This window comes from Motacilla alba, chromosome 22, assembly GCF_015832195.1.
Source record: "Motacilla alba alba isolate MOTALB_02 chromosome 22, Motacilla_alba_V1.0_pri, whole genome shotgun sequence".
NCBI lineage: Eukaryota > Metazoa > Chordata > Aves > Passeriformes > Motacillidae > Motacilla > Motacilla alba.
The window spans coordinates 1,421,163-1,433,179 of NC_052037.1; the positions used below are offsets into that span (position 1 = coordinate 1,421,163).

Here is a 12,017-nt window from a genome sequence, read left to right on the forward strand (position 1 = left end):
ATACCAGGTCTCCCAGGTCATTGTGAAGATCACCACCTTGCTGGAAGGAGATGTTTCTAGTCAGGAATGATTCCTCACCTCTTGGGTTTTGATCTAAGTGTGACAGAGAATGCCCTGAAGGAGATCAGACTCTGTGATAGTCTCATCTTAAATTGGAGTTTAGACAGGATGAGGGTGTGGGGTGGTATTTAAACCCACCAGTGGAGATAAAATTCTCTTCTACCTGACTGGGTGCATTTATTTTGTGTTATTAGGGTTAGTCCTGTGCTGGTCTAGAGTCTAAATGGTGAGAGGAAAAGGAGGGAAGCAGAGACAGAAGGAGGTGGCAGCAGTGGTCAGGCAGGGACTTGTGGCTGAGCTGGAATTATAAAACCAAGTGTTTTGCATCCAAGAGCAGCAACCACAGAGCTGCAGTGTCTCCTCAGGTCCCTGGCTGTGTGTACACAGCACTGCATTGTTCCACAGGCACCAGCCCCAGTTTTGTTTCTCTTTGCACCCAGAGATGAAAGAGGAACTGTGCGCTGGGACCAGCCCTGCAGACGGGCTGCCCTGGCTCTGGAACTCATTTCTCTTTCTGGCGGCAGTTCTTCTGCCCCAAAGAAATGTTCAATTCTCTGGAAACGTAGTGAAAATGTCTACACATTATTGGGGATTTCTATGAGTGGGAATCCTTGCTCTCTGTGACTGGAATAATGACATCGCCACACAGAGGTGCAGAGTCCCTCCTGCCCTGTCCCTCCTCTCTCCAGCTCCCCTTGGCCCTTTTTACACCCCCAAAACCAGCCTTGGCCCTGATTCACCCTAAATCTCTTTGCTTCACCAGCTTCCAGCTTCCTGCTGCTGTGTTTGTACCTTTCATTCAGGGCAGGCTTAAAATCCTTAATGAGAAAGTGGGGCTGTAAGCAGAGCTGGGCAGTTCCCTGGTGTGAGCTTCTCTTCCCGAGCTTTTAAATCCCTCTAAGTCCATTAGGCTCTGCCTGCAGCAGATTGTGCAGCCTCTGTCCAGGGCTTGCTCTGCTCCCAGCATCCCAGCAGTGCTGGATGGGATCCCCCATTGTTCTGGTGGGGATTCCAGTGGGGGCTCATGGGGATCTGCCAAGTCCTTGATGTCCCTTGCCAGAGAGCACAGGAGGAAACAGCTGTGCAGAGCTCAGATGTGTTTCTGTGTGTGCTGAGGGGGCGTTTTTTGACCCTTTGGGCTGTAGCTATTGTTTGCCACCTGTCTGTGCTGTGAGGAACAGGCTCCTGTGAGGAGCACACAGGGACTCGGGACTGTGTGGCTGTGTCTGGGGTGATGCAGGAGACCTGTGATGTGGTGAGGTGTTTAACTCTGGCTGTCATCCACCCTCAGTGCTGAAAGGTGAAATCATTTGCCCTGGTGTTGAGCTGGAGTCCTGTGAAACCTCTGCAGTCTATCCTGGTTTGTTTTTGAGTCAGTCAGGAGATTTTTCCCTATTTTCCCATCTTTTCCTTCCCCTGAGCTGCTGGGGATCCTTTCCCTTGCTCCTCTCCATCCTTCTGCCTCTTGGTAGCACTGATTTTTTTAAAGAGCAGATGAGGGGTCTCTTTCTTTGTTTGTTTTGACCCATTCTGCTCCCGCCTCTCCCTGTGCAGGAAGAAGGGGATGGAATCAATTCCACACGTGCTGGAGCTTGGTTTAGTTTGCATCACACAAGTGCGGGAGTGGCAGTAGTTCTGACAGCGCAGATGTGACTGACCTAGATTTTTTCATGCATCCAAAAAGAGGGATTTATTTGAGGAGAAATTAACCTGTATTGTCTGTTGATGCCGTAGCACTAATGCCTCTTATTCCATTTAATGCTGGGATCGACGATGCTGCTTTCCCCCTGTGTGGGGAAGAGTTCTTTTGTGTGAAGAGCTGCTTTGAAGTGCTTTTCTTACAGAATAACTGAATGGTTTGCTTTGGAAGGGACCTTAAAGATCATCTTGTTCCACCCCTTGCCATGGGCAGGGTACCTTCCACTACCCAGATAGTTCCAAGCCCTGTCCAGCCTGTCCTTAACACTTCTAAGGATGGGGAACCTGAGCCAGGGCCTCACCACCCTTATAATAAAGAATTTCTTCCTAATACGTCGTGTAAACCTTCTGCTTAAGGCCACCTCCCTTGTCCTCTGACTACATGCCCTTGTGAAAAGTCCCAAAAATCCCCAGATTCATGCTTTCTTTGTCCAGTACTCTCATCCCCAAGTTGCAGGCCTTAGAGATGACACAGAAGTAAAGAGCCAGTGGATCTCTCTGATGTGCTGTGTCTCACCCAGCCACTTACATCAATGGAAAATGTACATGATGTTTTCATGGGGGCTGGTGTAAAAGTTGGCTCCTCCAGGTCTGCTGTGGATGGAAAAAAAAAATCTTAAAAAATAAAATGAAATTACCCATCTCGCCTCTTATAACATCACTAGCTGCTTGTGATAGGTTTTCAGAGCATGTGTGTTAAACCTTGCTAGATAAACTGTCTTAATCACCTTCAAGTCTTGACAAGGTCTTCAGAGGAGCAGCAGGAAGAGGTACCTCTAGCTCTTTTCTTGGCCTGTTTTTCTGGGCAGGGAATTTTCACCTCCTCACCAGTGTTAACACCTTGGCTGCTTTTGCCTTCCTGTGAGCTTGACTCAGCAGAAAATGTCGTGGTCAGGCAGGACCTTTCAGCTCTCCACATGGGAAATTAGCTCTGTGTGCCATGGGAGGGAAGCAAGTGGAGCCTGAAAAAAGCAAAGGCTGTAACCAACTGCAAGAATCCCCACTTGGGATGGATTTGGAGTGCTGCCTATGGAGTGGGATTTGATGTCTTTGATCAGCATCGCCTTTTTTCCCCTCTTTCCTTCAGCCCCAGTGCCTTTAGAGTTCGTAGATCCCATCTGTTTCTTAGAAACTGGATTTTTTTTTAATGTTTCTGGTGAGAGGGAGAATTGTTTGAGGAATACAAATGAGCTCCTCCTGTCTGGCACACTTTAACTGCACTCAGGAACTGCCAGTTGTTAGCATCTTGGGGCTGTGCCTGCATCTATTCACAGCCCTCACTCCCATGGAAGCCCCGTGTGTTTGCAAGGAATGCAGGGATGGACATTTACAAGTTACGGCTTCTGGGAGAGCTCTTTCTTTCCCTTGGTACCCTGCAGTTGGTGTTGGGATCTCTGTGACAATGGGAATGTCATTCCATTTCTCCATGCTGGTTGCTGGCTATCTATAATGGGAGGTGGCTTTTTGTTGCTGAGGGGTTGTGGTTTTAATTCAAATTAATTAAGCTCACCTAGAGCCTCATATCATAAATAAAAAGTGATTATTTTTGTGAAGAGCTGCCTGAGAAGCTGGTGTGGGCAGCACTGGAAGTAAGGAGATAATCCCTGTCCCTCCCACTTGACATCTGCAGATCCAGAGGGAAGTGCTTTTGGCTTCTTATTGTAGGTAAAAGAAGGAACTTGAAGATTTCACATGCAAATGTGAACTGGGAGATGCTTTGGTTGGTTTTCAGAGCCCACCAAAAGGGGCTCAGCTTTTGGAAGCTTCCCTTTTGGCTACTTGTCCGAGTGTGTTTCCACCACATTGCTTTTGTCCCTAGAAGCAGCTACATATGTACAGTGTGGATATTTTTGGAATCTGGGGGACTCGATGGTGGTGTTTTACATATGAATGAAATTCCCTTGCACAGCCTCCAAGCAGCAGGAGCTGGGGAAGGAGTTCCTGGAGAACCCTCCCAAATTATTGCACAGGGCTGAGTTGGTGCAGGGAAGGGGGGAAGCTCCTAAACTACAACACCCTGAGTGGTTTGTGCTTCCAAACTGGGGCTCTTCATAGGCCTGGCAAGATTCCAGAGCCCTTGAAAAGCCAGGCAAGGCCAGTTCAGCAGCCAGGGGCTGTGTCACAGGATTCTCTGTTCAAATATTCCAATATTGCTTCAAAAAAAAATCTCATTCCAGAGTGGCTATCAGTTAATGATACTTTCCAGCAGGCTTTTCTTTACTTCAGATAAGATTTATGAGGATTAGTATCAGTGTCCCAAGAGAAGAGTTCAGCTACTGATGGGCTACAAAGGACTCTTCAACCTGATGGGCAGAGACTCTTTCCACTGTGAATGGAAAAAGTTTGGAAAGTCTTTGTAGCGCAGCTGGGAAAAATGTAGGTGTGCAACGTGTTCTTAGAAGTAGAATTAGGCCATGGAACCAGGACCAGAGTTGAGGACTCTGAACCAGTCGGTCCTTCTGCGATGCAAACACTGTCATAAAGGGGAAGGTGGCAACTGGATGGAGCAACTCCCACTGAGCCATCCTGCCCAGATCCATGGGCAATTCCGGCTGTTCGTGGAATCCCAGAATGTTTTGGGTTGGAAGGGACTTTAAAGTCCATCCAGTCCCACCCCCTGCCATGGGCAGAGACACCTCCCAGTATCCCAGGTTGCTCCAACCCCTGTCCAGCCTGGCCTTGGACAGGAATGGGGCAGCCACAGCTTTTCTGGACAATCTGTGCCAAGGCCTCCCCACCCTTATAGTAAAGAATTTCCTTCTAATACCACATTTGAGACACGAAATTAGGCCGAGGTGTAGAAAGCAAGAGTTGCCCCTAAAGACTTGATGCACGGATAAAACAAAAGTTAGATTGTGTGTAGGAGTTTGCCACAAACTGCCAAAGCAGTTTGCCACAGGATGGGTGTCTCTCTCTGGGTGGCAGTTCAGGTGCTACCCAGGAATGATGCTTTTGTGCCCCGAACCTTGGATTCTTTGCAGTTCTAGGAAGACACCAGACAGCTTGTGAGGCCAGGCTGGGCTGGCTCAGAGCTGGAGGAGGAAGTTCAGCAGCTTGGGGAACATGCCACGGGAGTCTCTGTTTAAACTGGGGATAATCTCGTTAGGACCTCCCACAGCTTAATGATTTCAGCCAGCACAAGAGCTAATTTGCAGACAATATCAGTGCCACAGAGTGGAGAGAACACTTGCAGATGGGCAGGTGTGGTCAGAAAATGGCTGTGTGAGGGGCGGATGTGCTGCTTGATCCTTGTCCTTTGGTGGAAGCCAGGTTCTGCTGCACCTCCCACCAAGTTTTCTCCATAAACACCTGAGCATTTAGGTCTGATTCAGCGCTCACTTTCTTGCCTGCAGTTGTGTGTGAGAGTCGTCAGTGGTTTGAGTGGGAGCAGGATGGGGACTGCTGGTATTGTAACAGAAGTGGCCGTGGTTTGGTGGTGATGGGTGACAGCTTCCTCCTCGGAGCATGATTGTCGCCTTGGTACAGTCATGAGGAGAGGAAGTGTCTGGTTCTCATCCAGGCAGGGGAGATGTTTATTTGACAAATACAGGGTTTTTCTTTTCCCCATTTCTCTCACAAGCTGTATTAATAAAAAGTGCTTGTGTAGAATCAGAGCTCTTCACATTTAGTTTATTTTTGGGGGTGAAAAAAAATCAACTTTTCTAATCCCACACGAACAAAGCCCTCTCAGAACCACTACAAATTTCCATTGTAAAAACTGGCATCCTGCAGTCATGTTCATCTTCATCTTTAACACCCCTGAGACAATCCCGAGCCATGAAATGAAGGTGAGAATCCAAAACTTGGTGATAACAATGCCAATCCAGAACTGTTCCAGCTTCCCAGCCAGTGGAAAAAGCCTAAGGGACAGGACACATCTCCAGTGACCTGAGAGGGACAGAGCTGGCTCATGGCACGTGATCTTTTGTCCTCCTGTGTCTGATCAGCCCTTGCCCCTTGGATGTGTTATTAATTCTTGTGTTTTGTCTTGGCTTGAAAGTCATGGTTACAAACCGAGGTTTTTTTCCATCTCAGTCCCTCAGGGTTTACAGACCAATTCATACGGAAGCCTTTGAAGTCCTGTGTACTCTTTTCATGGCCTTCAAGTGTGGAGTAATGCCTGAAAGAAAGGATAAATCTTGGAACCACTTCCATGTCTCTTTTGAACTTGGTTCCCCTCCTTCTCTGCCATGGGGACCTCCTGAGATACAATAAATGCACAATAAACCTGTACTGGGAAGAGATGGAGCCTTTTTTTTTGATCTGACCTTAATATGCTGCCATGCCAGATGCTGGGGAGGGTTATTAATTATTGTGTGAATTCTTTATGTTTGTGTCCAGCTGGCCTCAAATTGTTAATTGTATTTTGGATGTATTCAGCCAAAAGGGCAAGTGAAATATCTGTATGACATCAGGGAGGGAATAAGGGAATGTTGCAGTCTGAAAATGTAATCAGTGGAGCACAGATGTGTCTGATTCTTCTGAGCCTGGTTCAGCTTCTGATTTCTCTGCATCAGGTCTTATAAACTGGATCTGAGCTGGCAGAAAACAACATGTGATGTCATTTAGGCTGCCTTTACCATGAGTTTGGCAGGCGTGTACAGGAGACCATGTACCAGCCCTTGAGTAGTTGTATTAGCACCATAAATGCTGTTCTGTGCAGGGCTGTAACTCTTCAGAATAGTCTCTTTATTCCAGTATCTTTTCTTGGGGGAGGGAACAAGAATAAAATATTGTGGGAATAAATCCCCACAAATACACAGCTGAAAATCTGGTTGCCGGAGCCAGGATGTGAAGAAATTCCTTAATTTGGTTTCTCTTTAGCTGAGGTGCATCAGGTCCATGGAGCAGTTTCCTTCAAAGTGATTTTGTCACTGTCCTTCCTTTTCCCAGATCAAACCCATGACCCAGAGTGTGGTTTAGGGGAATAATTGGGATGTAATCAGAAAAAAGGAAGTGTGAGGCTCTTCTGGATCGCTTGATTTGGGATTTTTGAGCTCAGAGAAGGGCTGTGGTCTCTGGATGGGTGCAGGGCTGCTTAGCTGGAAATGGGGGTTTAATACTTAAATCAGAATTTTTGCTGCTGAAAACAGCTTTGTTACTGGATGAGGCAGCTTTTGGTAGCTCAATTCCTTGACACATAAAAGGGTCATGATGCATAAAGGTAGAAGGAATTGTGGTACTTTACCAGCTGAGAATTTGAAGCCTCTGGATGAAATACGGTCTGTGATTATGGGATAATCTGTGGGTCAGACAAGGGCCTGACTTTCAGTTCACAGAGATTGATTTTATTCCTCTTGCTTTCACAGAATTATTTCCACTTCACATCAGGGCCAGGAGAATATTCCTGCAGCCACCGCCTGACAACTCTAGACTTCTAAGTAGGGACCTGTGCAATTACCAGGGCTGAATTTAATTACAGCTTCTCAATAAAATGGCTTGTGACAGAATGTGCAACTCAATAAATTCACCAGATTTCATCACATGCAGTTGCTGTGGGGATTAAGTGGTATTAAAAAGGCAGATGTGTTTATAGTGATCAAGCTGCTATTTAAAGTTTTGGGTAGGGGAGATCTGCCTGCTAACAGTTAAGCTTAAATGTTAAGGATTTTCACCTTATAAACTCCTGTTAAACAATAGGCACATTTAATGCTGGTAGGAGCAATAAATAATGTGTAAAACTGCAGTCTGTAATAGCAACTGGTACCCTGAATGCATGGTTTTTATTACATACACAATTTTGGTAACATCTGACCCTAATTCATGTTTATATTGTCCATTTCAAACAGTTTTTCTCCTTCCTGGTAATGGCATTCATGAGCTGAAGCCCCAGAAAATGTTCATGTGTGTTTTGGATGACACTTAATTAAACCAGTTGAAAAAAATCCTTTCCAGTGGAAAGCTGGAAGCATGGGCTATTAATAGAAGAAACTGGTTGTTTGCAAGCCAAGGCTTGCTCAACTGAGGCAGGATGCAAAAAAGAAAAAAAAATGCACATGCCACAATGCCAGGAAGCTATAAAACCCATTAATCCCCACCCATGAGCACATCCATCCCAAAAGCAGAGTTTTGTTTTCAAGGCAAGGCAAAGAGCTAGATCCAGCTCTCCCTCTGAAGCATTGATTTCTCTGGAGTTTAGCAAGGGGTCAAAAATATAAAGGCATTGCTCTTCATCTGCATTTTTTTTTTTAATTTGAGAGAGATTCCAAGTGCCAAGAAGGGATCATGTGGGATTTTTCTGGCTCTGGTCTCCGAGTATCCTGCAGGCTGTTGGGTAATTACCCGGCCTTCTGTGCTGGATCCCTCTTGCCCATCTCCCTTCTTGCTCAGGGTGCAGGTACCACTCTGCTCCAGGAAAGCTCTTCAGGAGGAGAAAGCCCCTGAGTTTGGAAAAGGGAGCCAAGATGTGATGCAACATTTCCTAAAGCCACCATTTAAAGCTGAGCTTGGCACCATTTTCAGTGGGCTGTGGAAGCGGTTTTAAAGTCTGAGAGCAGCTGGATGAAGACAAGGAAGTGTTTCAGGCCAGCCTTAACTGTGGTTCAGTTTTTAGGCTGCCCTTTCTGGAATCAGTTGTTGGACTTGATCTGTGCAGGTCCCTTCCAGCTCAGGGTATTCCATGATTCTGTGAATTGTGCAAAAAAAGCAGTAGGAACAATCTGAACTTTGAAATTACTTGTGTGTGTATGGAGTTGTGTTGGGATTTGATTTTAGTACAGGTTTTATGTTAATACATGATAAGAATGTGTTAATAATGGGTGATGCTAGCACTTTTAACCTGTGTAGATTTTTCCATGCCTATATTAAATCAACACTGCTTTATTTTCCCCATCCTTGGAGCATTTCATCCATTCCCTGAAGTTTTTGCCTTCCCCTTTCATTTCACACCCAATTATCTCCCCACCAGCATCTAACCAGTTTGGCCCATGAGATACAGAATGTTCCAGCATGGCTGGGTGCCAGCTTTGGTGCAGAAGAGCCACATGGATCACCCAGTGTTGTTGTCTCACTTCAGCTTATTGTCTGCCTTTAATCCTGAGCCGATTAATCTGCCCGAGGAGGAGGAGGAGCAAAGGACCCTGAGCTGAGTGGGGCAGGCAAGAAAACAGCCCTAGATGGTGGTGGGTAGGAGCTGGATCACTGGGAAGCAGAAGCAGATGCACCTTGTAAGCCTGTGTATAATGACAGAAGAGCCAAACCACGAACGGGAAAGGTAATTAAGAGTCTGGATGACTAGGGCTGGAGCATGCGTGTCCACAGGTTCTCAATCCCACTGCCCTCCGAGGGAGGTTAGAGTTTGGATTGTCTGGGAGAAAGACAGACTGTCCAGGTATTTTGGAATCCTGTCAGTGTTTAACAAGGAAAAAAATTAGAATATTTGTAATGTATAAAATAGTTTTTCTCATTTTTTAAAAGAGGTTCCTTTGCTGGTGTAACAGCCTTGTTTGCTGTCAGCCCTGGGTTTTGCAGCTCAAAAGGTTAAAAGATAATCTACAGAATGTTTTCTGCTCTTAGCTGAGGAAACAGTGTAACCCTGAGCTTGACTTTGCTCTGTGTCTTGCTGAGAGTGTGTTAAATAAAGAGAAACATTAGGATTAGACCTGAATTTCAGTCAGATTCAGGGACCCACTACAAGGCCCCCAAAACTATTTAATTTCTTCTTTGAAGATTTCAGCACTGATGAAGTGATTCTTACATTATCTTTTCCTTTTCTTTTTGGGTTTTTTTTTTCCTCTCCGTTTTGTTTCTGTTTTTGGAACAAGCTTTTAGTTTAAAAATGAGCTGGCAACTTCCTTCTCAGACCTCAAGCAGCTGAATTCATTTGCACAGCAAAAGAAATCAACAACAGGAAGAAAACATCTGGGCTGGGAAGCACACCAGATCAAGGCTGTCGTGGTGGAGGGAATAAAGGGGTGACAACAGCCTGTGTCACAGCAGTTTATTCTGAGTGTGCCCTGCAGGCGTGGGGCCACCCAGGGATTGAACATTCCTGGTTCCCGAGGTGATGGAAGGAAAGATGGGGCAGTGGGATGGGATTCCCAGGGAGAAGGAGCACTGTGGGGTCAGGACAGCACTGCTTTTCCCATGGGAAGCCTCCTGGGAATTCTCCAGGAGGGAGATTTGCTGTGAGCTGGGGTAGGTCAGCCCTTGTGTCCATGGTGCTGGGACAGATCATCCCCAGGGGTCATCCTGGAAGCTTGGGGCTGTGGGAATGTGATGGGATGGAGCCTCCATCAGCTTCTTGTGCTGCTCTGAAGCACAGGGACCTGAAAGAAAAAGCTTTTTGTTTTACTCTGAGCTCTTGAGCTGTGCCTGAGGGCTGGAAGAAGCTTCTCTGAGCTGCATTTCTTGGCCATCTCAACAGGCAGAAGCAGTTTCAGAGCTCAGTCCTTTCAAGAGCAGATAAAGAGTCAGCCTTGACTACTCTACTTTCCTGGATCTGGGCTCATTTTTACTTATTTGGTTTCCCCCAAAACCCCACCCTTGCATGGGGGGATGTAGGCCATGATCTTGCAATGTGTTTGGCCCCTCCCAATACACAAAGGATGGAAGAATCAAGGAGACTGCCATTTGTGTCTTGAATTGCCTCCAGACCAGTATTTGGTATTACATCCACTTTCTCCATGCCTTTTGTGCAGCATCCACTGCTCCTGCTTGCTCTGCTGTGGCAGCATAGCTTCCATCCTGCCCCAGGATCAGGTACCGCACCCCAGCTCTTGGGCCCGTCTCCAGGGATGTCCCTGTCACCATGACTGTCTCTTGGTGTGCTCTGCTGGGTCATTCCCGAGTCTCTTCAGACCCAGGGCGCAAAGGCTGTTGCTTACCTTGCACTCTCAGGCTGCTTTCCTGCTGAGTTCTTCCATGTGGATGAGGGGAAGTGGTTGTTTACTGATGTTTGTCTGGCAGAGCTACTGTGGAGAAAAAGTGTGCTGTGTTTTGAAGGGGCTAGAGAGAGAGATTTGACTGTCAGGGAGCTCAGGGGAGCTGCCACAGGAGGTCTTCCTGACCCCTGGAGCTGACTTCCCGGCACACTTGCACCAGCACTTCCATGCTTGACTCTTATTGCAACCAGCTGTGGTTTGGCCTTGTCAGAGAGCTGATAGAGCTCCCTTACCCCTGGTTCCACTGCCTCCAAAAAATCCCATTTGTCGTCCTTGGGCAGTTCATGAAGTGAGGTGGTGATGGAGTTCTGATCCCTGACAACACAGTCATTCCTGGGAGCCCCAGAAGAGCATTCCCAGGGGCTCGGTGCTGGGCTTTGAGGACTCTGTGTTAACCCCTTGGTGCCTTCAGGCACGATTTCCCAGTGCCCACAACCCATCATCATCTTGGGGCTGACAGAGCTCTGAGGGCACCTTTAGTCTCAAGTGGAGATGGATTTGTTCCTGTGATGTGTTAGAGATTAAATGGACTTTTTTTTTGGCTTTTTAATTAGACATTTGTGAAAACCTGGCTTTCTCCACATCTCATTGGAAAAGCAAAAGGGAATGTGATTTTTCTCCTTGTTGTTCATTTACTTAAGCTAAAGATTAACTTTGACAGAGCGACAGGGGCTCTGTACTAGCCAAGAAACAATTCAGGCTGGAAGTTAGTAGAAGGTTTCTCACCAAGAGGCCTTGCCCCTCCTTGTTTTTCAGGATCCCCTATTATTTATTAGGATTTATTTATCCCCTGTTATTTGGGGCTGTCTCTCATGCAGTATTTTACTTTGATATCCCAGGAAAGCTGTTTTAGGCCCATTCTGGCTCCTTAAGAAGGTTTAGGCAGTTGGAATTGCAGAGGGCTCAGGGGTTGGGGCACACTGGTGTTACAGCACTGATTTTCCAGAGGTTAATCTCCTGGAGCAGATCATGGAACAGAAATTGGATGATTTTTTTAAAAACAGGTCAGTTTGTTGTCTGCTTATATTTGGGCTGCTTTTTGCAGTGGTGGTGAAAAGCACATTCTGGGTGTGGTGCCAGACAGGAGGCAAATTTCCAAGTTTTCACTGATAACATGGATTTCTGTGATGGGTATGGAGGGAACAAAGAGAGAGACCACCAGCCGCTCCTGCAGCGCTGAACTGATCAATGCTGCAGCTGCCAAGGCAGTAAGGATGTGCATATCCTGTCCTTGCCTTGGTGTGATGCTTCCAGGGGAGAAGCCTTGTGGAAAGCAGAAGTATTCTAAGCTGTCTCCCTTTGCAAAGGAGAGAGGGTGGGCAGCATTTTGCAGCAGGGATGGTTGTTTTGGGTGAGCTCTTGGCTTTTTGCAGTGTG

The 12,017-nt window shown here is 46.7% G+C and overlaps 1 protein-coding gene across 5 annotated transcripts in view; it reads left to right on the forward strand.

The window, feature by feature from the left end:
• DPYSL2 (dihydropyrimidinase like 2) overlaps positions 1–12,017 on the forward strand; it is a 53,652-nt gene that overhangs the window by 20,555 nt on the left and 21,080 nt on the right. The window lies entirely within an intron of this gene.